The sequence below is a fragment of the Pteropus vampyrus genome, unplaced genomic scaffold (genome assembly GCF_000151845.1).
Source record: "Pteropus vampyrus isolate Shadow unplaced genomic scaffold, Pvam_2.0 Scaffold15, whole genome shotgun sequence".
Taxonomy (NCBI): domain Eukaryota; kingdom Metazoa; phylum Chordata; class Mammalia; order Chiroptera; family Pteropodidae; genus Pteropus; species Pteropus vampyrus.
Genome location: NW_011888796.1, coordinates 14,934,030 through 14,954,695, shown reverse-complemented (window position 1 = coordinate 14,954,695; position 20,666 = coordinate 14,934,030). Strand labels below are relative to the sequence as shown.

Genomic DNA, 20,666 nt, shown 5'->3' with positions numbered 1-20,666 from the left:
TAGTAAGATCCATGAGGGCAGGGGTTTTTACCCATTTTATTCAGTGCTATATCCCCAGTACTCAGCAGTATCTGTTACAAAGTAGGTGCTCAAATTTTTGTTGAATGAATAAGACAATTGAACTTTAAAGCAGAAAAGTGAGGATGATTAAATCTAACCGTCTCCCCATCCTTTCCTCCCTTTGTCTTGGCTGCTGGCATAGAGGAAGAGGAACTTCCTCGACCCTGTTTTTTTTTTTTTTAATAATTTTATAGGACTTCGAAAAATTATATACAGTAAGGTACAGAAATCACAAACAACTCCATGAATTCTGTATATGTAAACTTGTAATCAACCAGATTGAGTTACAGAACACTTCTAGGACCTTAGAAGCCTTTTTCATGTTCTTTCCTAGTCAGTATTTTCCAAAGGTAACCACTGTTCTGATCTCTATCACAATAGATTAGTAGCTTATTCCTGAATGTCGTATAAATGGAATCAAATCATTCTTTTTTCTGGTTTTCTTTGTTCAACATTAGGTCTGTGAGATTCATTTTTTTAGAGTTAGCAGTAGTTCATTCTTTTTCATCATTGTGTAGCATTCCATTTTATGATTATATTTTTCTGTTCTACTATTGATAGACATTTGGGCCGTTTCAAGTTTTAGAACAAAGCTGCTATGAGCAGTTTTGTATTTGTCTTTTGGTGGGCATAAGGATTCATTTCTTGGCTAAATAACTAGAAATTAACCTTATCTCTCTCTCTCTCTAGATAGATACATACATAGATACACATAATTCTTAATCTCATGTGGTTCTTAGCATATGCTAGATGATCATTAAATGATTGAAGATAAACCATGTACTGTGAGTTTATCTCAAACTTACTAAAAATATTGGAGAACAGTTTCTAGCTCATGATTTTTTTTCTTATATCTGACATAAAACATGTAGTATTGAATTTAATCCAGTCTACACATTTCTTTTTCCTTTTGCCTTTTTGTAAAAGACAATATTCTTTATTACTTGCTCTCTCTCCTCCAGAAGATGGGAGAAATATGTGCAGAAAAGAGAAAATTCAAATTAATTAATTTTAAGATAGGAATTTCAGTCCTGGTTGGCTATTTTCCTATATTTTTTTCAACGATAAAAGCCGTTTCTTTCTGACAGTTTGGTTTTACCATACATTATATTTTTCTACTCTTCTATACAGCTTGAAATCAATTTGAAATCAGTGGGTAGAAAAACTATGAATCTGTTTTTGATTTCTGTTATGTGTTATTAATTGATGTTTGGGGATATGTCAAGCAAAGGCTTTCTTTGATGGCCGTAAGTCATTTTAGAAGTGGCTTCAGTTGGTGAAGGATGCAAATGAGAGACTCTACAATAATAGAAATCTTGAGAAATATTTTTCTCATTCGGAAAAGTTTTCAGTTCCCTTTTGAAGTGATTTCTAAGCTAAGACTTGAAAGATGAGCAGGTGGATGGGACACCCTGTAGGGAATAGGATGGCTAAAAGAGCACTATAGATAGGGAACTGCATTTGTAGAGAGCAGATTTGAGGATATGCAGGCAATTCAGGAGGGCTAGAGCTGTGGATTTCAAACTATAATGTGCATATGAATCTCCTGGTAGGAGAAGGGCTCATGAATTTGGAGTTCTAGCACATTCACAGGTGATGGAGATGTTGCTGGTTCAAGGATCACGCTTTGCAAACCACTAGGCTAGAGTAGAGGAAGGAGTAGGGAGTAAAAGCAAATACCATATTATGAAGGATCTTAAAATAAATGTAAGCATAATAGTTACTTGGTGAGATTTGTGATTTCCAAGTGGTCAACTAGTGGTGGAAATAATTTTTAGGTGTAAACACCATCTGCATTTGAAACTATACAGATTAGTTAATGTCTGAGAAATGATAATTTACCCATTCATTAATAAGTATTATTTCTCTCACTAGCAAACTCAGTCCATTTTAAGGAAAAAATTTGGTTATATTTGTTAATTCAGATGTTATATGTTAATTTAATCAGTTCCTTCTTTTAGGGATATTACTTAATAAGTATTATAATTTAACTCATAATTACATTATTAATCTTGTTTGAAGGGATTTAATTTTTGTTCATATTTTACCATGTTATAGCCTTACAGAAAAAGTTTTTTATTGTATTGATTTAAAAATAAGCTAGTTGGTAGTGCTTATTGTATGGTAGGAATGATCTTAATGATACATAGTTTATAGGCTAATGTGTCATTGACTTCCATAAATGTTATTAATTAGAAGGTTTAAACTTAATTAATTTTACCTGTTTAAATGCCACATCAGTTTTGCAGTATTATAAACTTTATGTGTGGTTGGTATGTATGTATAAAATCAAATATTTTCCCCTGATTTTATAAGTTCTGAGAATTCATTTAAAAAACTTGGAGAAATACAAAAGTCAAAAATCTAATGACTCAACACAAATATAAGCATTGCTAACATTATGGTATACTTCCTCCTCCCATGAATATATTTATTCATCTGTATAATGTTTATTCCCCCCGTAAGCAGTAAATCATGAAGATTTTTCTACTTTGTTAGAATTGTTTCAAAACCTAATTTTTTAATAGCAGCATAATCTTCTATTGAGTGGATAAATAATGATTTAACCATTCCCAATTATTGAACATTTTATTCCTCTGCTGATATTAATGAAAATCTTTGTATGTAAATCTTTATCCATACTTGATTATTTTCTTAGGATAGGAATAAAAATATTCAGTCAAGAGATAAATTTAAAAAATTATAGATATTGACACATTGCTTTCTAGAAAGGTAATGCCAATTTATATGCCAATATTCAATATTAGTTTAAAAAAGCTTTTCTAATTAGATAAACAAAAATGATCTTAATTTGTATTTCTTTGATTATCAGTGAAGTTGAGCATTGTAAATTTTTAAAATAATTACATATAAAATCTTTTTAAGACATAATGCTTCATGTTATTTTTAAGGTGAAATATTTGAACTAGAATGAATGTTTTATTGTTAGAATTTTTCCTTTTAAAAGATAAATTAATTTTTTGACTAGTTATTACAGAAACATACAAAATTCAAGGACCCAAACAGTTGCCCCGGAGGCAATCACTGTTACCAGTTTCTTTTGTGTAGTTCCAAAGGTATTGTAGATCATGTGTGTATATCTATGTATGTCAAAACATTAGACGAATTATGGAGAACATTCATTACAATACTGTCTAGTTCACATGTGGCATTGTGTATACTAAATTGTGTAGTAAAAATTAGAAAGGGTCTAAAAATGATTAGTATCTGGCTTCTGGCCCAGAAGGAAGAAAAGCAGCGTCTGGCAGTATTTGGCAGTAATTTTCTATAAGACAAGTGGCCTTAGCTCTTTTTATTATTGGATCGATTCTTTGACAATACCACTTCTGTTTACAGTACCGATTCTACAATACTGTTTCAAAAAGGAAAGCCAAGTTTTTGATAAATTAGATTGTTGATACCTGAAACTCTTTAAAATACAAAAGCTATTTGGAGGTATTTAAGAGAACATTTAGGGGAAAGATAACTTTATTCTTAGATATTTTAGGGTTTCTTTGCCTTTTGGTTACAGTTTTAGCAGAATTTTCATGATTTTGCTGCTTAACAGTAAAAGTTTGAGCTTGAATAATTGCAAATAAAATTATTTTCCTACTAAACTCTTATTTACCTAATTCAAAAATCAATCAGCCATGGTATAAACCTATTTTAAAAATATATTCTTAAAAGGTTTTTATGCTAATAGCATAGTAGTAAATCATCTCATACATCAAAGGTCTTTTTGAACTTGACTTGAATGCTACTGCTAAATAAGTGGTTTGAGCAATAAGAGTCGGAGCTTGGATTCTACAGAGTTTTCTTGCTTTAGGGAAAAGATATTTACTTTTGTGATAAATTTGTTAAGGCCCTTGCATCCAAAAATAAAATTTTGGGATGACTATTGTTTATTTAATATTAACTCTATGTGTGGGATAATATGAGAATTCCTATTGCTGGGATCAGTGTCTCCTATTCCAGATTAATTATAGGGCTGAAGGGCTGCTAAAGAACTTGTACCTAATAGCGGTTGGTAATATTTGAGAAGTTTTAAGAAAGAATTTATCAGAGGTGGGAAAATACCATCTGGATTTTTTTTTAAATGTTTAATTTTGAAGTAGTTACATATTTATTGGAGAATTGCAAAGATAATACAGAGAATTCCCATGTATCTTTCACCCAGCTTCCCCTAATATTAACATCTTATACAACCACTGTACATTTATCAACACTAATAAATTCATCCTGATTTTCAAAAGAATTCAACAGATCTTGTTTTTGAACACCTATGTGTAAAAAGTGTTTTAGTTGCTGACGTATGTTGAAAAGCAAGTAAAGGTTGCCAATAATAAAGCTGGTGACCTTGGTATCATTCCTGAACAAATTCTCAGATTATAGAACACATGATTGTTGGTACTTAAAAAAGAAAACAGTGATCACTAGGAGCCAGCATGAGTTCATACAGAACAAGTCATGCCACACTGCCTCAATTCTTTTCTTCAGGGTAAGTATACTAGTGGGTACATTAGGAGATACTCTGGCCACAGTCTATCTAGAATTATATCTACATTTATTAGCTTTTAATTTTGTGCTAGACATTGGGTTAAATGCTTTACATAGATTGCCTCATTTAGTTCTGATTTACAAATAAGGAAGGAGACTCCCCAAGGTTAAACAGCTATAACCCCCAAAGTTATATAGTTATATATTTGACAGCCTTTTATGGTATCTTTGTAGACAAGAAGAGTGTAGTCTGAATAATTACGTAGGCAGGTGGATTTGTAATTGATTAATGCGCTGATGTTAAAAGTAAACTGCCTTTTATTCTTAGTGGTATGCCTCAAGATGCTGTCTTCCCTCATGTCCTATTTAAGATGTTTGTCAGTTACTCAGAATAGTGAGGGGGGAATGCTAGTATGTTATATAACAGAATCAGGGTCCTCTCCTACCCCCCATCCCCTTATTTTTAATAATTAGAAGAAAAGATTATATGTGAGAAAATGTTATAATAATTTCATATTTGATGTGTTTATATTTGATAAGAACAAAGTCCTATGACTGAATCTTTTTTAAAAATCTGCACAAATATAGAGTTGGAGACTCGGACGACTAACAGCAGTGAATTTTTTTTTTTTTTTAAAGCAGGTGTGCGCCTGGATGTGTCTTCTTACTTGTCTGAAGTTAGTGAGTCAGTGGTTTATTATAACTGCCCAAAGGCTAATACCCACTGAAAACAACATTATTTTGAAGGCTGTTGTCCAAAACGTAGTTGATTATCTTCATTTAGCTCGGTATTCTCAGTTCTGTTTGTCACACTTCAAGGAGGGCATTGACAAACAGTGTATTCAGAAGAGAGTAATCAGTATGAAGTGTCTTGAAACAGATACTTGCAAAATAAGTGCAACATTTAGGATTTTCATCTTGAAGAAAAGAACACTTTAGTGGGCTGTATGATAATGTTTTTAAAATTGAGTAATTGAATGATCTTTAAAATTCTTCCTGTCTCAAATCTGTGATTCTGTGAAATATATGAGGAAATAGCATGCAGAAGAGGGATTGAAACATATTTTTGCATCCCCAGAGGATAGAACTAGGAACAAGAAATGAAAGAGGAAGGAGAATATTGGTACCTAAGATGTTTTTAACAACTGAAATGACAAGAGAAGTGGACATTCTGTCATTGAGGCATTAAAGCATTTTATTGGGTAGAGTTTAATCAAGCTATCCTCTAAGGACTTTTCCAACTCCAATCTTTTCTTTTTTTTCTTTCTTCATCGATTATAATTCCCCATAGCAAAACTTTCTCTTAGGAGTATCACTTATTCTTAACACCTTATGGTTTCATATAGTATCAAGTGTTAGTAATAACATCATCATCATCATCATCATCATCATCATATAATGCAGATTTAAACAACAGTAGGGTATTTTTCACTAGCCAGATTGACAAAGATTAACAAGTTCAGTACACAATAATGGCAAGCACATATAGAATTACTCACTCTCATACACTATAGGCAAGAATGTAAATTTGTGCAGTTCTTGGAGGATAAGTTGGCTTTACTTATTAAAATGATAAATGTTTATACTTTTGACTCAGTAATTTTAAAGACTTTATCTTTCTTCATTTTAGTATTCATTACATTATGAAAAGCCCAAATTACTCTTAATATGGGTCTGGTTAAATAAATAGTAGTACAACCACATGATGGGATGTCACAGCCACAAAAAGAAAGAAAAAAGGAGCACTTTTGCATGAGCTCATCTCTAAGATGTATTATTGTGTGAAAAAATAAGTTGTAAGACAGTGTTTATGATAGGCTAACATAACTGTAAAAAAGTAAATTGTGTATTTGTGGGTATAAATACACATAGATATGCACACATTAGTAAACACACTCATGTTTCTCTGTACATAGACTTTTCTGGAAGGATAAAAAGAGGGACCAGTAGTTGCTTCTGGAGAGGGGATAGGAGTTTGGAAGTCTGAGTTCTCAGTAAGACTTTGGTTTGTTTTGGTTGTGTATATTTTTATAGTGCTCGAATTACTTTTTTTTGGTCAAGAGTGAATTGTTAAAAAAAAAAGCGTATTGTAAATTTTTATTTTGAGGTAATTATAGACTCACAGGAAGTTCCAAAATTAGCTCAGAGAAGCTCTGTGTACCCTTTATCCAATTTCTTCCAATGGTAACATCTTACATATCAAAACCAGAAAATTGACCTTGGTACAATCCACAGATCTTATTCAGATGTCACTAGTTTTACATGTACTCATTTGTGTGTGTGTGTGTGTGTGTGTAATTCTTTGCAGTTTTATCATATGTGTAGATTTGTGTAATCACCATCACAGTTGAGATACAGAGCTGTCCCATCACCAAAAAGTCACATTTCTTTATATCCCTTTATAGTCACATCCATCTCCCTAACCTCTAGCAATCACTAATCTGTTCTCCATCACTGTATTTTGTCATTTACAGATGTTATATAAACAGAATCATACAGCATGTAACCTTTGAGACTGGCTTTTTTTACTCAGCATAATTCTCTTGAAATTTATCCAAGTCGTTGTATGTACCAATAGTTCCTTTATATTGTTGAACAATATCCCATGGTATGGATGTACCAGAGTTTGTTTAATCTTCACCCATTAATGGATATTTGGGCAGCTTCTCATGGTTGCCTTTTACAAATACAGCTGCTGTCAACATTTGTGTACAAGTTTTTGTGTGGACTGAGTTTTTTGTTTCTCTGGGATAACTGAATAGGAGTGTAAATTGCTGGGTAATTTGGTAAGTGTATTGAAGAAAGTGTAAAGTTATTTTAAGAAACTGCCAAACTATTTTCCAGAGTGGTGTACCATTTTACATTCCTTTCAGCATTGTATGAGAGATCTAGTTTCTCTGTGTTCTTAGCATTTAATATTGTCACTATTTTTTATTTTAAGTGTTCTAATAGGTATGTAGTGGTATCTCATCATGGCTATAATTTGCATTTTCCTGATGACCAACGATGTTGTGCATATTATATTTGCCATCTGTGTATCTTCTTTCATGAGATGTTTCTTCATGTCTTCTCATTTTTTAATTAAATTTTTTGGTTTTTTACTGTTGAATGTTGAGAGTTCTTTATATATTATAGATATGAGTCCTTTGTCATATAAGTGGTTTGCAAATGTTTGTCTATTTCATCTAAGTTGTCAAATTTATTGATGTAAAGTTGGTTATCATGTTTTCTTATTATCAATAGAATCTACAGTGATGTAACTTCTTTCATTCCTGATATTGGTTATTTGTGTCTCTTTTTCTCGATTAGTCTGGCTAGAGGTTTGTCGATTTCATTGCTCTTCTCAAAAGAACCAGCTTTCAGATTCATTGATTTGTCTCTATTATTTCTGTTTTGTGTTTTGTTGATTTTTCGCTTTGATCTTTATTATTTCTTCTACTTACTGTGCGTTTAATTTGCTCTTTTTCTAGTTTTTAAAAGGTGGAAGCTTAGGGCATTGATTTGAGACTTTTTTTCTTTTCCAATAAGCATTTACTGCTACAAATTTCTCCTTAAGTGCTTACTACTATCCCTCAGTTAGCATAATCCCACAATTCTGATATGTTATGTTATTCATTCAGTTAATAATACCTTCTAATTTGCTTCTTCCCTTATTCAACCCATGCATTATTTAGACACGTGTTCTTTAATTTCCAGATACTTAAGGATTTTTCTAAGATCTTTGTATTACTGATTTCTAATTTAATTACATCATGATCAAGGAACATACTTTGTATAATTTGAATAATTTTGAATTTAGCCTTGTTTTATTGCCTAGATTATGGTCTCTTTTCATAAGTGTTCTGCGTACTCTTGAGAAGTATGTGTATTCTGCTGCTGTTGGATAGAGTGTTTTAGAAATGTCAGTCAGATCAAGTTGGTTGATAGTGCTGTCCAAATCTGCATTAAGAATGTGTAACTATCACCACTATCTAATTTTAGAACATTTCATCACCCCTGGTACCCATTAAACAATCATTCCCTATTCCTTTCTTTTCCCCCAGTCCCTGGCAATCAATCTATTTTCTGTCTCTATGGATTTGCTAACTCTAGATATTTCATATAATGGAATCATGCAATATGTGCCCTTTTGTGTCTTGCTTCTTTCACTTAACATATTGTTTTTAGGGTTCATCCATGTTGTAGCATGTATCACTACTTTATTCCTTTTTATGGCTGAATAATACGTCTTGAATAGGTATAACACATTTTGTTTATCCATTCATTCATTGATGGACATTTGGGTTGTTTCTATTTTTTGGCTATAGCGAATACTGCTACTGTGAATATTTGTGTAAAATTTTTAAATTAAACACCTGTTTTCAATTTTTGGATATATCTACCTAGGAACGAAATAGTTGTGTAATATGGAAATTATATAATTAACTTCTTGAGGAATTACTATACTGTTTTCATGATGGCTATAACATTTTACATTCCCATTGACAATGTATGATGGTTCCACTTTCTCTATGTCTTTGATGTTGTTATTATTATTATTTAAATTATAGCCATCCTAGTGAGTATGAAGTGGCATTTCATCATGGTTTTGATTTGCATTTCCCTAATGTCTAGTGATACAGAGCATCTTTTCATGTGCTTATTGGCCATTTGTATGTCTTCTTTGGAGAAATATCAAATCTTTTGCCCAATTTTTAATAAAGTTGTTTATCTTTTTGTTGTTGTGTTGTCAGAGTTGTTTATTCTGAATGGTATATATTTGTCAGACGTGATTTGCAAATATTTTCTCCCATTCTATCTATAGGTTTCCTTTCTACTCTCTTGCTAGTATCTTTTGATGCATAAAATTTAATTTTGGCGAAGTCCAGTTGATCTGTTTTTTCTTTTGTGGCTCATGCTTTTGGTGTCATATATAAGAAACCATTCCAAATCCAAGGTCATGTAGACTTAACTCTATGTTTTTGTCATGGAGTTTATGGTTTTAGCTGTTATGTTAGGTCTTTGCTCCATTTTGAGTTAATTTTTGTATATGGTGTGATGTAGGGGTCCAAATTCTTCTTTTTCATGTGGATATCCAACTATCCCAACACTATTTGTTGAAAATGTATTCTTTCCCTGTTGATAGTGTTGGCATCCATGTTAAAAATCCATTCACCATAGATGAATGAGTTTATTTCTAGACTCTCAGATCTCTTTCATTGATCTATATGTTATCTTTATGCCAGTACTGCACAGTTACTGTAGCTTTAGTACATTTCAAAATAGAAAACTGTTTTTATTTTAAAAGTTAAGAGCCCTCTAACTTTTTTTCCCCAAAATTGTTTTCGTTGTTTGGAATCCCTTGCAATTCTATAGGAATTTACAGATCACTTTTTCCATTTCTGCAAAAACAATTGTTGAGATTTTGCTAGGGATTGCATTGAGTCAGTAGATCGTTTTGGAGAATATTACCATTTTAGCAATTTTAAGCCTACTCATATATGAACATGGGATGTCTTTCCATTTATTTAGATCTTGAATTTCAACAATCTTTTGTCACTTTCAGTGTCTAAGTCTTGCGCCTCTTTGGTTAAATTTATTCCTGTTTTATTTTTATTTTTTTGAAGCTATTACGAATGAAATTGTTTTATTAATTTTCTTTTCAGTTCATTGCCAGTGTGTAGAAATACAACTAATTTTCATTTGTTGATCTTGTATCCTGCAGCTTTGCCAAATTTGTTTATTAGCTTTACTATTTTTTCTTGTAGAGTCATTAGGATTTTCTATGTATCAGGTCATGTCATCTGCAAATAGAGCTAGTTTTACTTCTTTCCAATTTGATGCCTTTCATTTCTTTTGTCTTGCCTAATTGCTCTAGGTAAAACTTCCAGTACAATGTTTGAATAGCAGCAGTGACAGTGAGTTGTTTTTTTTTTTAAATAAAATATAAAACTTAGATTTTAATCACTGTTGAAACATGTTAGATTTTTAAGATAGAATAATCTAGCACACCCACTCTTTTGATCAGGACATTCATTACTGAAACCTGTTATGGAAGTTTCTTATAGTTTATAAGAAAAACAGTGAGAGGGGATTTAGGAAAACTGGGTTCTAGTTATAGTTAGGTGACCTTGTGCCAAAAAGAAAAAATAGATCAATTAGACTTTACCAAAATAAAAAAAATTGTGCATCAAACGATACTATCCAGAAAGTGAAAAGAGAACCTACAGAGAATGGGAGAAAATATTTGCAAATCATATATCTGACAAGGATCTAGTATCTAGGATCTAGAATATATAAACAACTCTTACAACTCAACAACAAAAAGACATAATAGAGCTATCTTCAAGTTTCAATTGACCTATTTTCAAGTTGGCCAATTTTTATTTTTCTGCTCAAATCTTCTGTCAAACCCTTCCAGTAAATTTTTTATTTCGGTTATTATACTTTTCAGTTTCAGAATTTTCACTTGGTTCTTTTTTATTACTAGTATCTTTTTATTAGTATTCTTTATTTGGTGAGACCTCATTCTCATGGTTTCCTTTAGTTCCTTGTCTATGATTTCTTTAAGGTCTTTGAACATGCTTAAGACAATTGATTAAAAGTCTAATATGTCTAAAGGCCTTTCTCAGGGATAATTTTTTCTTCTGAGTGGATCGTATATTTTGTTACTTCACATGCCTCATAATTCTTTTTTATTAAAAATTGGATGTTTTTAATATTATAGTAAGTCTGGAGAACAGATTCTCTCACCATCCTGGAATTTATTGTTGCTGCTTTTCATGGAGTTTAGTTTTTGTTTTTTAGTTACTTTTCTAAATATTTTTGCAAAGACTTTGTTCTTTGTCATGTATGGTCATTAATACCTCTGTTCCAGTAGCTTAGTGGTCTGCTAGTGATATGACAGTATTTAAATAACCACACATCTGTGTGTAATTGAATTAAAGTATTTACATTTTGCCTTCTGTAACCCCACCTGTTTTTTGCAATGTTAATTTTATTACCAGTTAACTTAAACATGCTTGTAGAAAATAAAAATCGACCATATTTTCTACCTCCAAAACCAACCTTTTATATGCTAGTGGGTTTGTTTTTTCGTATTATTTTTTCTGTGTATTATTTCTTTATGTTTACATAAACAAACAAAAGGTATCATTATGCATGTATACTTTTTATAGTTTTTCGCCAATATTCGTGAACATTTTTACATGTAATAAAACATTTCTTAAAGCAAGTTTTTTTTTTAGTGTTTGTCTAATATAGCATTATCTAAAGTTACAGGAAATAAGCCATTTCCCTGTTGTTAAACCAGTAATTTTACCAGTAACCGAATACTGAAAATAGAATATAACTGTGCTTCATGGGAGACATTCAGGTAGATATCGACTCCAACTCTCTTCTTTTCTCTTGGTGCCACAAATGCCTGCTCCATTCTTCTTTTTTTCTGCCATCTAGGTCACTCTGCTTACTCATAGTGTCTGTTACCCCATAACCTCGAGTTGCACATGGTTCGATTTGCCATGAATATGTTTGCTCTTACATCCAAAATCACTCTATTTAATTTAGTCTCTCTGTGTCACTTACCAAACTGTTGCTCATTTTGTTTGGGTAACTGCCCTGAGTGTGTCAGAGAACCTGGTGACTTGGTACATAGAGCTCTCCCATCCAAGGGCTGGGCATAGTGTATTCATTAATATGAGAGTGTAGGCTGGGAGACAATGAGGTGTATTGTGTGTATGCATGTTGAGATGCTCAAGTGTAATCAAGTAATAATGTTGGAGAGGGTATAATGAGCAAGCAGCTAAAATCTTCAAGAAAGATGGGAAGCTTGGTATATAACTGCAGATGTATTATCAACATGTCTGTTTTAGTTAGGCCTCTTCCAGCTGTATCAGAAGGCCTAATTCAGACAGCCTTATATAATATGGAAATTTGTTAGCTTAGCAGAACTGGAAGTCCAGAGGCACAGTGGACTTTAGGATTAGTTATTCAGTACTTTAATGAAGACACCAAAGATTCATATTCTTTGCATTGTTCCACTCTGTCATCCATAATGCTGGCTTTATACCAAGGCAGGATGTTCCTTGTAGTTGTATAATGGTTGCCAGGAAGGAACCATATGTTCTGCAAGGAAGAAAAAGTCTGGCGTTCTCTTAGCAGAAAGGACAAACAACCAGAAGCTACCAGAAAACCTCTTTTCTTATCTCATTGGCATGATTCCACATTTCTGAACCAATTTCAGGCATTGAGGATAGACCCACCCATGAGCTGAAGTCAGTTCTCCAAGTTGCTGCCACTTGGAGTTGCAGAATGGATTTTGGAGCAGGCAGTCATAATGTCTCCTTTGGTTGTGTCTTAGTGCTCTGAGGTTTTTTATCCATTCTTTTTTTGTTATACTTTCATAGTGAGTCAAAATATGCTTATTCATATTTTACTGGTTTAATTGCCCATGTTCAGAGCTTTCTGTCATATAAAGCAATGTAGCAATTATTAAGCATTCCTTTCTTTAAGAAAAGAATGTTGGGATAGTGAAAAGATTGGAATAGTTGGCAAATTGGAATCTGTATCTCCTTGTAACCAATAATTTTTAACCTCTTTCACCTCCATATAATTGACTTAGCTATCATTTACATAGAGACTTAAGTGATTTGATTTGTATCTCTTTTCTTTCTTCAAATGTTGCCTGAAGCATTGTGATAAAGTAGAAAGTGAGCTGGGTTATGATTAAGGTTCTAATTAATTCTAGCTTCTCTGCTTTCCAGCTATGTGTGATCCTGGGCAAATCACTTTATCTCTCAGACCTTCAGCTGTCTTCTCCATAGGCTGAGATAATACTCCCTGTCTTCTCACCAAATTGTTTATGGGAGTTAAAATGATGTGAAAGAAATATGAAAAATATAGAGTAGCACACAATTTTAAATTATTTTTAATATTACACTAATTAAAGAGTAGGCAGTTAAAAGGAGGAAACAAATAACATGGGAGATTCTGATCTTAAAAAAATAGATTCTGAGTATTCAAGATATATCAGAAGGTGATGTCCAGCTTTTTTTTTTTTTGAAGTTAGATTCTTAATGAATAAAAGAAATACATTTTACCTAACAGCTATGTGAATGCTTGATTCTAGTTAGTGTAACCTAATAGCTACTTTTGAAGTATTCCCCAGAATCTTTTTCTTCAGATTTTTGCCCTGGTTTTGGTTAAAGCTGTTTTTGAAGATATCAACTATGGAGCAAATTGTAAACTATAGCGCTTTATGTGGTTTGCAGGGTGTGATGGATACATTTATTTATTCAGGTTATTGACTTCTCTCATGTGCACTCTGTTCTTTTCCTTTCTTGGAGCATTATTCTTTTGAATAACCGTGAGATTTCACACAGAAATGCGGTTGGAGTTTGTTTGTTATTACCAAATGGGATGTCACATTTCATTGCTGAGAACTCTGAAGAGTAAAACCTCATATTGGCGTTGAATGAAATTAAGATGACACTAGACACTAAGGAATTTGATTTTTAAAATACTATTTAATATATTCTTCATGTGTAATGTAGATGTGGAGTCTGAGTGTTAAACTGTAGAGTATTAAGTAGAGTTTTTCTATATCTTATTACTATTGGTGAAACAAAGTATATATACCTCTTGAATTGATATCATTCACCTTTTTGTTTTGAGCTAGTTGCTATTATCTATCATATTGGACTTTTCTGTTATATTGGAGATACTGTATAAAGGCACTGAAGGGAGAGGGAAACTAGTATATGTTGGCTTTGTTACCAAGTACCTAACATTTATGTCACTTTATTATTCCTCCAACCTGATGAGAAAGTATTAGTGTCTCCATTTTACAAAAGAAAACATTGAAATTCAGAGATTAAGTAAACTCAGAATTACTCTAATGGAGGAATTCCACTCTCCCTCCCTCTCTCACCCTACCTTCATTACATTTTTCATACCTACCTCATTTAATTACTACAACTCTTCTTTGAGGAAAATGTTATTTTCTTTTCCAAATGAAGAAATGAGCTAAAAGAAGTGTACAGTTTAAAGAATAAGAAAATGAGAACATGGGTACCACATTAAGGAATAGAATTTATTTAAAAGTTTCTTTTTTTTACATTGATTTATTTTTTAAATGATAAAGCAACCTTGCTATTCTCATAAAAACACTACTCAGTCATGATGTTTATACTTTAAATTGTATTCGATTTATAGAAATGTTAAGAATTTTTGCATCTATATTTATGGGAGATTTGGTCCTTAGTTTTCTTTGAATGTCTTTTTTCGTATTAATAATCAAGGTAGTGTGGGCTGTGTAGAATGAGTTGAGAAATGTTCCCTCCTTTTTCAATTTTCTTGATTTTTTTTTAGTATTGATATTATTTCTTCCTTAAATTTTTGTAGCATTCACCAGTGAAGCCAGTTAGGCCTGGGGTTCCCTTTATGGGAAGATTTTAAACTACAATTCTAATATTTTTGATATAGGGTTATTCTGATAATTTTTTCTTAAGTAGTTTGTCTTTCAAGGAATTTTTTTTGTCTGAGTTATTAAATTTATTGACATAAAGTTGTTCATAACATTTCTTTATTATTCATCTTTTAGTATCTATTTTCTCACTTTTATTTTTGATACTGGTATGTTGTTTTTTCCCCCTTTTCCCCCCACAACTAGTCTAGCTAAAGGTTTATCAGTTTTACTGACCTCAAAGAACCAGCTTTTGGTTTCATTGACTTTTCTTTTTAATTTTTAAATAGACTTTAGTTTTTAAGAGAAGTTTTAGATTCACAACAGAATTGAGTAGAAAGTGCAGAGTTCCCATATCCTCCCTTCTTCCGTACATACATAGCCTCCCCATAATCAACATCCCCACCAGAGTGTTATATTTGTTAAAATTGATGAACCTACATTAACAAATCATTATCACCCAAAGTCCATAGTTTGCATTAGGGTTCACTCTTGGTGCTCTTGGTGTTGTACACCCTCTGGGTTTGGACAAATATTTAATGACATGTATTCACCATTATATCATCATGCAGAATAGTTTCACTGCCCTAAAATCCTGTGTTCCACATATTCACCTCTCCCTCCCCACTAACCTCTGGCCACCACTGATCTTTACTGTCTTCATAGTTTTGCCTTTTTCAGAATGTCATATAGTTGGGATCATATAGTTGGTGTGTAGGCTTTTCATATTGGCTTCCTTTACTTCGTAATATGCACTTAAGCTTCCTTTATATCTTTTGATAGCTCATTTCTTTTTAGCATTGAATAATTTCCATTGTCTGGATATATCATAGTTTATCCATTCACCTAACTGAAGGACATCTTGGTTGCTTTCAACTTTTGATAATTATGAATAAGCCTGCTGTAAATATCCAAGTGCAGGTATAGATAGAGGTTTTCAACTCATTTTTGTCAGTAACAAAGAGCATGATTGCTGGACTATATGGTAAGAATATGTTTAGTTTTCTAAGAAACTGCCGAACTGTCTTCCAAATTGTCTTTACTATTTTACATTTTACTGATCTCAAAGAATTAGCTTTTTGTCTCTTGGGCTTTTTCTATTTCCTGTTTTGCTGTCTTTTGTTTTTCTATCTTGTTTTTTCCTTTTCTGTTTTCTTTTGCTTACTTTTCTTACAGAAAAGGAGGAAACACTTTACCGCTTAGGTTTAATTTGATCTTTTAATAATTTCCTAAGGTAGAAGCTTAGGTCATTGATTTCAGAGCCACTTTTCTAAGATTTAAAAGTGTGTTGTTTCCAGATGTTTGGAAATTTTTTAGATGTTCCAACTTTAATTTAAGTGCAATGTGATCAAAGGATATACTTTGTATGATTTAAATTAAAATTTATTGAGGATGGTTTTATGGCTCAGAAGGTAGTCTATGTGTACTTGAAAAGAATGTGTATTCTGCTGTTGTTGGGTGCAATGTTCTATAAGTGTCAGTTTATTCCACTTGGTTGAAGATATTATTCAAGTCTGCTGTGTTACTACTTTTCTGTCTACTTGTTCTATCAGTATTTGACAGAGGAGTGTTTAAATCTCTCATAATAATTGTGGATTTGTCTGTTCTTCCTTGAAATTCTATCAGTTTTTGCTCTATGTATTATGAAACTGTTATTAGTTTAGGATTCTTATATCTTCTTGATGAATTGATTCCTTTATCATTATGAAATGACCTATTTATCCCTCATAATAGTCTTTGCTATGAAGTGTACTTTTTCTGATATTAATGTAGCTACTCCAGCTCTCTTTAGATTAGTGTTAGCTTGGTATATCTTTATAGTCTTTTAATTTTAACCTTTTTTGTTATTATCACAGTCTTCCTACAAATAATATTATACCACTTCATGTATAATGTGAGTTCAGGTGCAGTATATTTTCATTGTCCTTATTCCATCCTTTGTCCAAATGTTGTTATACATTTTACTTCCATGTATGTTACAAACCCTATAATAGATTGCTACTATTTTTTGCTTTAAACAGTTTTCTTATAAAAATTTTTAAAATAAGAAAGAAAATATAGTTAGTTTATTTTCATACTTTCTATTTTAGTGCTTTTCATTCCTTTTCTATAGATTCATGTTTTTGTTGAGTATCATTTTTCTTCTGCAAAAAATCTAATATTTTTAATAGTGCAAGTCTGTTGATAAATTCTCTCAGCTTTTGTCAGAAAAAGTATTATCAACATTTCGGAAAGATATTTTTGCTAGGTACTGAATTATAGTGTGTTGAGAGTCTCCAGGACTGTCTTCGGGTTTGGTGGTTTGCTAGGACTCTGAAGACTGAGACTATGGTCGTACTCGTGATTTATTACAGCAAAAGGATGCAAGGCCAAATTAGCAAAGGGAAAAAATGTGTAGGCGAAGTCTGGAGGAAACAAAGCACAAGCTTCGGAGCATCTCAGTATAGTTACACAGGACATGTTTAATTATTCCAACAATAAATTGTGACAGCACTTGTGAAATGTTATCTTACAGGGAAACTCAGAGATTGAGTGCCCAAGTTTTTACTGAGGGTCGTTCACATAGGCACCCTCTGTCTAGCATGTACCAAAATTCCAGACTCCCAGAAGGAAAGCAGGTGTTTATCATAAACCGTATTGTTTGCACAAACACTTCAGGCACAGTAAACCACCTTTCTTAATTAGGGAATGTTAGAAACCTTCCCAAAATCCACGTTCACAGACACCAGCCAAAGGCTAACCTTTCAGTCCAGCCTTTCTAAGGATAGAAGTCTTGAGCTTGCTATGTTAACTCTTTTTGCATACCAGATTGTCTTGTTTTTTCCTTAGTGCACTTTAAAGATTTTATTTTGTTGTCTTCTGTACGTTCTGAGAAGAAATCTGTGATAATTCTTCTCTTTGTCCCATTGTTTCCTCTGGCTGCTTTTAAGGTTTTTATCACTCTGTTCAGTAATTTGTTTATGATGTGCATCATAGATATTTGTGAATATGTGTTTGTGTTTATTTTTCTTGAGATTCCTTGAGCTTCTTGGAACTACAAGTTGTTATTTTTCAACAAATTTAAATTGTCTCAGCCATTATTTTGTCCATCGTTGCCCACCTCTTTTGTTTTCATGCTTCTACTGAACATATTTAGACTACTGATACTGTCTGTCCCACAGATCACTAAAATTGCTGAGTTCTTTTGGGATTACCCTTCTCTGTACCATTGTCTGGAAAAGGTAGACAGAAAGATGGAGGATTCTTTCATTTATTGCTCTTTTGAGGAAATAGTCTGGGCTCACAGGTTTGTGTGGCTTTTGTTCAGTGTCAGAAAATAGTTGTTTCCTATTTTTTGTCTAGTTTCTAGTTTCTAGTTGTTGAGGCAGAAAGGCAGTCAAATCTTTGTAGACTTACACAGCGATACCTTTCTTTAAGCACTGAGTTAGGTAACGTGATAGAAAACAGTGGAGTTATGATTTGAAATAAGTTATATTCCAAGTTGAACCACTTATAGCTTATTAACTTTGGGTAAGTCAGTTAATCTCTTTGAGACTCAATTATGTCTATCTGTAAATGTGTGAAGTATGTGGGAGGTGGGGGAGGATGTGATTATCTCTGCCTGCTTATGGTACAAGTCAATATGAAGATCATAATAACGATGTAATAGCACTGTGGAAAATGTGTAAAACACTATACAAATACAAATTTAAAAATAATATTTAGAAATTTATCTCAGCTCTTTCAAGTCCTATTCTTTTAGAAACTGTTTAAATATTGTTTCATCTAAGTTTCTTTTATTACTGATAGTCTAAAAAAGAAAATGAAGTATATGTGGTTTGGAAAATGGATGGAAAACACAGGATATTATCTTTTTCAAGGGTTAGAAATTACTTGTGAAAAATTCATAAAGGCTCCTTAAAGTGTTCTGGTCTCTCTCTCTCTCTCTCTCTTTTTTTTTTTTTTGGGTACTAGTAGAATTTGATTAAGATTCTTACTCATCCTCTTCTCCTATACTTTGCAGATCCTTAACAGTTATGTTTTATGAAATATTACAATGAAAGTTGTGCAAAGTTGTTTTTTAAAATCATTGTAATGAAATATTACAATGAAAGTTGTGCAAAGTTGTTTTTTAAAATTAACGTGATTGCTTCTTGTCTACAATGATTCTGGACTACCCTTCCCCTCCTAATTAGTATACATTGAGGGGAATCTGTGTATGAGTATACTTAAGGAGTTAAATCTGTCAGAACATAAATCACAATGATTGAAATATGAATGAAATATTTTGTACCTTTGAAATTATTCAGATTACTCTACAATATTAGAATGTATCAGCAAGAGAATCCTCTTGGTTGGCCCAGTCATTCACAAAACATTGATACAGTGCCTACTGGTTTCAGTCACTATTCTACAACAGTATATTACAGTAAATAAAATAGCCAAAAATTCCTGCCCTTATGAGCTTACATTTTAGTGAAGGGAGACAGAATAACAAATAAAATACATAGTATGCCAGATAGCAGTATATACTGTTGAGAAAAATAAAGGAGGGAAAGGGGATGGGGACTGTTGGGAGACATGTTGACTGGAGGAGGAAAGATAAGAGAGAAGGGAACATTTGAGGTTCCCTTGAGGTGCAGTCTAGAGCATTCCTGTTTTAAGGTAAAGCAAGTTCAGCTGCTCTAAGGAAAATGTGTGCCTAGTGTATTCAAGGAACAATGAGTTGGCTAGTGTGATGGAGTGGAGTGAGCCTAGGGGAGAATAGTTGATGAAGACAGAAAGATAGTGGTAGCTAGTTAATGGAACTTTGTGGAAATTTTGTCTTTTAATCTGAAAAAAGAAGTTATTGCAGTTTTGAGCAGAATGATCACATGACCTGACTTATTTTTTAAAAAGGATCACCATTGGTGGATGAATGGGAGTTTGAGGCAGAAATAGATCATTTAGGAGACTATTGGCAATATCCATGTGAGCTTGGTAGCAGTGGACATGATGAAAAATGGTTGGATTCTATTTTAAAAGTAAAGCCAACATGGATGAGACATAAAAGGGAGAAGAGAAAGAGAGAGAGGGGAAGCAAGTGTAACACTAGATTTTTGGCCAGAGTTGCTGGACGCTTACAGTTGTTATTTATTAAGATGGGGAAGATTGTGGGAGAGGAGCAGGTTTGTGGATGGAGTGGTGGTGAGATTAATCAGGAGTATGGTTTAGAACATGTTAAGAAATACATATGAAATGTCCAAGTAAAAAATGTTGAGTAGATAGTTGAATGTATTAGAGGATGAAGAGAGGACTAGACTGTTTGTTTATAAATAATTTTGGGAGTCATCAGTTGGTAGATGGTATTTAAGCCTTCCACCTCAGGAATGAGTGTAAATGAAAGTACTATTATGTACCCAATTCTAGTATGTAGGTTTTTCCCCACACCAAACAATTCTTGGACACCCACTGGGTGTCTTACAGTTCAACTTGATTCTGACACTATCTGTTTAGAGATAGCATCAGATTTCTCAGGTTAAGGGCTCAGTCTCATAATACTGTTCTCCTCCCACCCTCCTACTTCAGATTTCAATCTCGAGTCCAGATTCTCACCTATGCTTCTGACCCACCAGCTATAGCTCAGAGGTTGCAACCACTCCCTCCTTGTGTAATTCCAAGGGTTTTAAGAGCTCTTTTCCAGAAATGG

The 20,666-nt window shown here is 32.8% G+C and overlaps 1 protein-coding gene across 2 annotated transcripts in view; it reads left to right on the top strand.

The window, feature by feature from the left end:
- GLCE (glucuronic acid epimerase) overlaps window positions 1–20,666 on the top strand; it is a 91,600-nt gene that overhangs the window by 6,276 nt on the left and 64,658 nt on the right. The gene's annotated exons all lie outside the window — the stretch shown is intronic.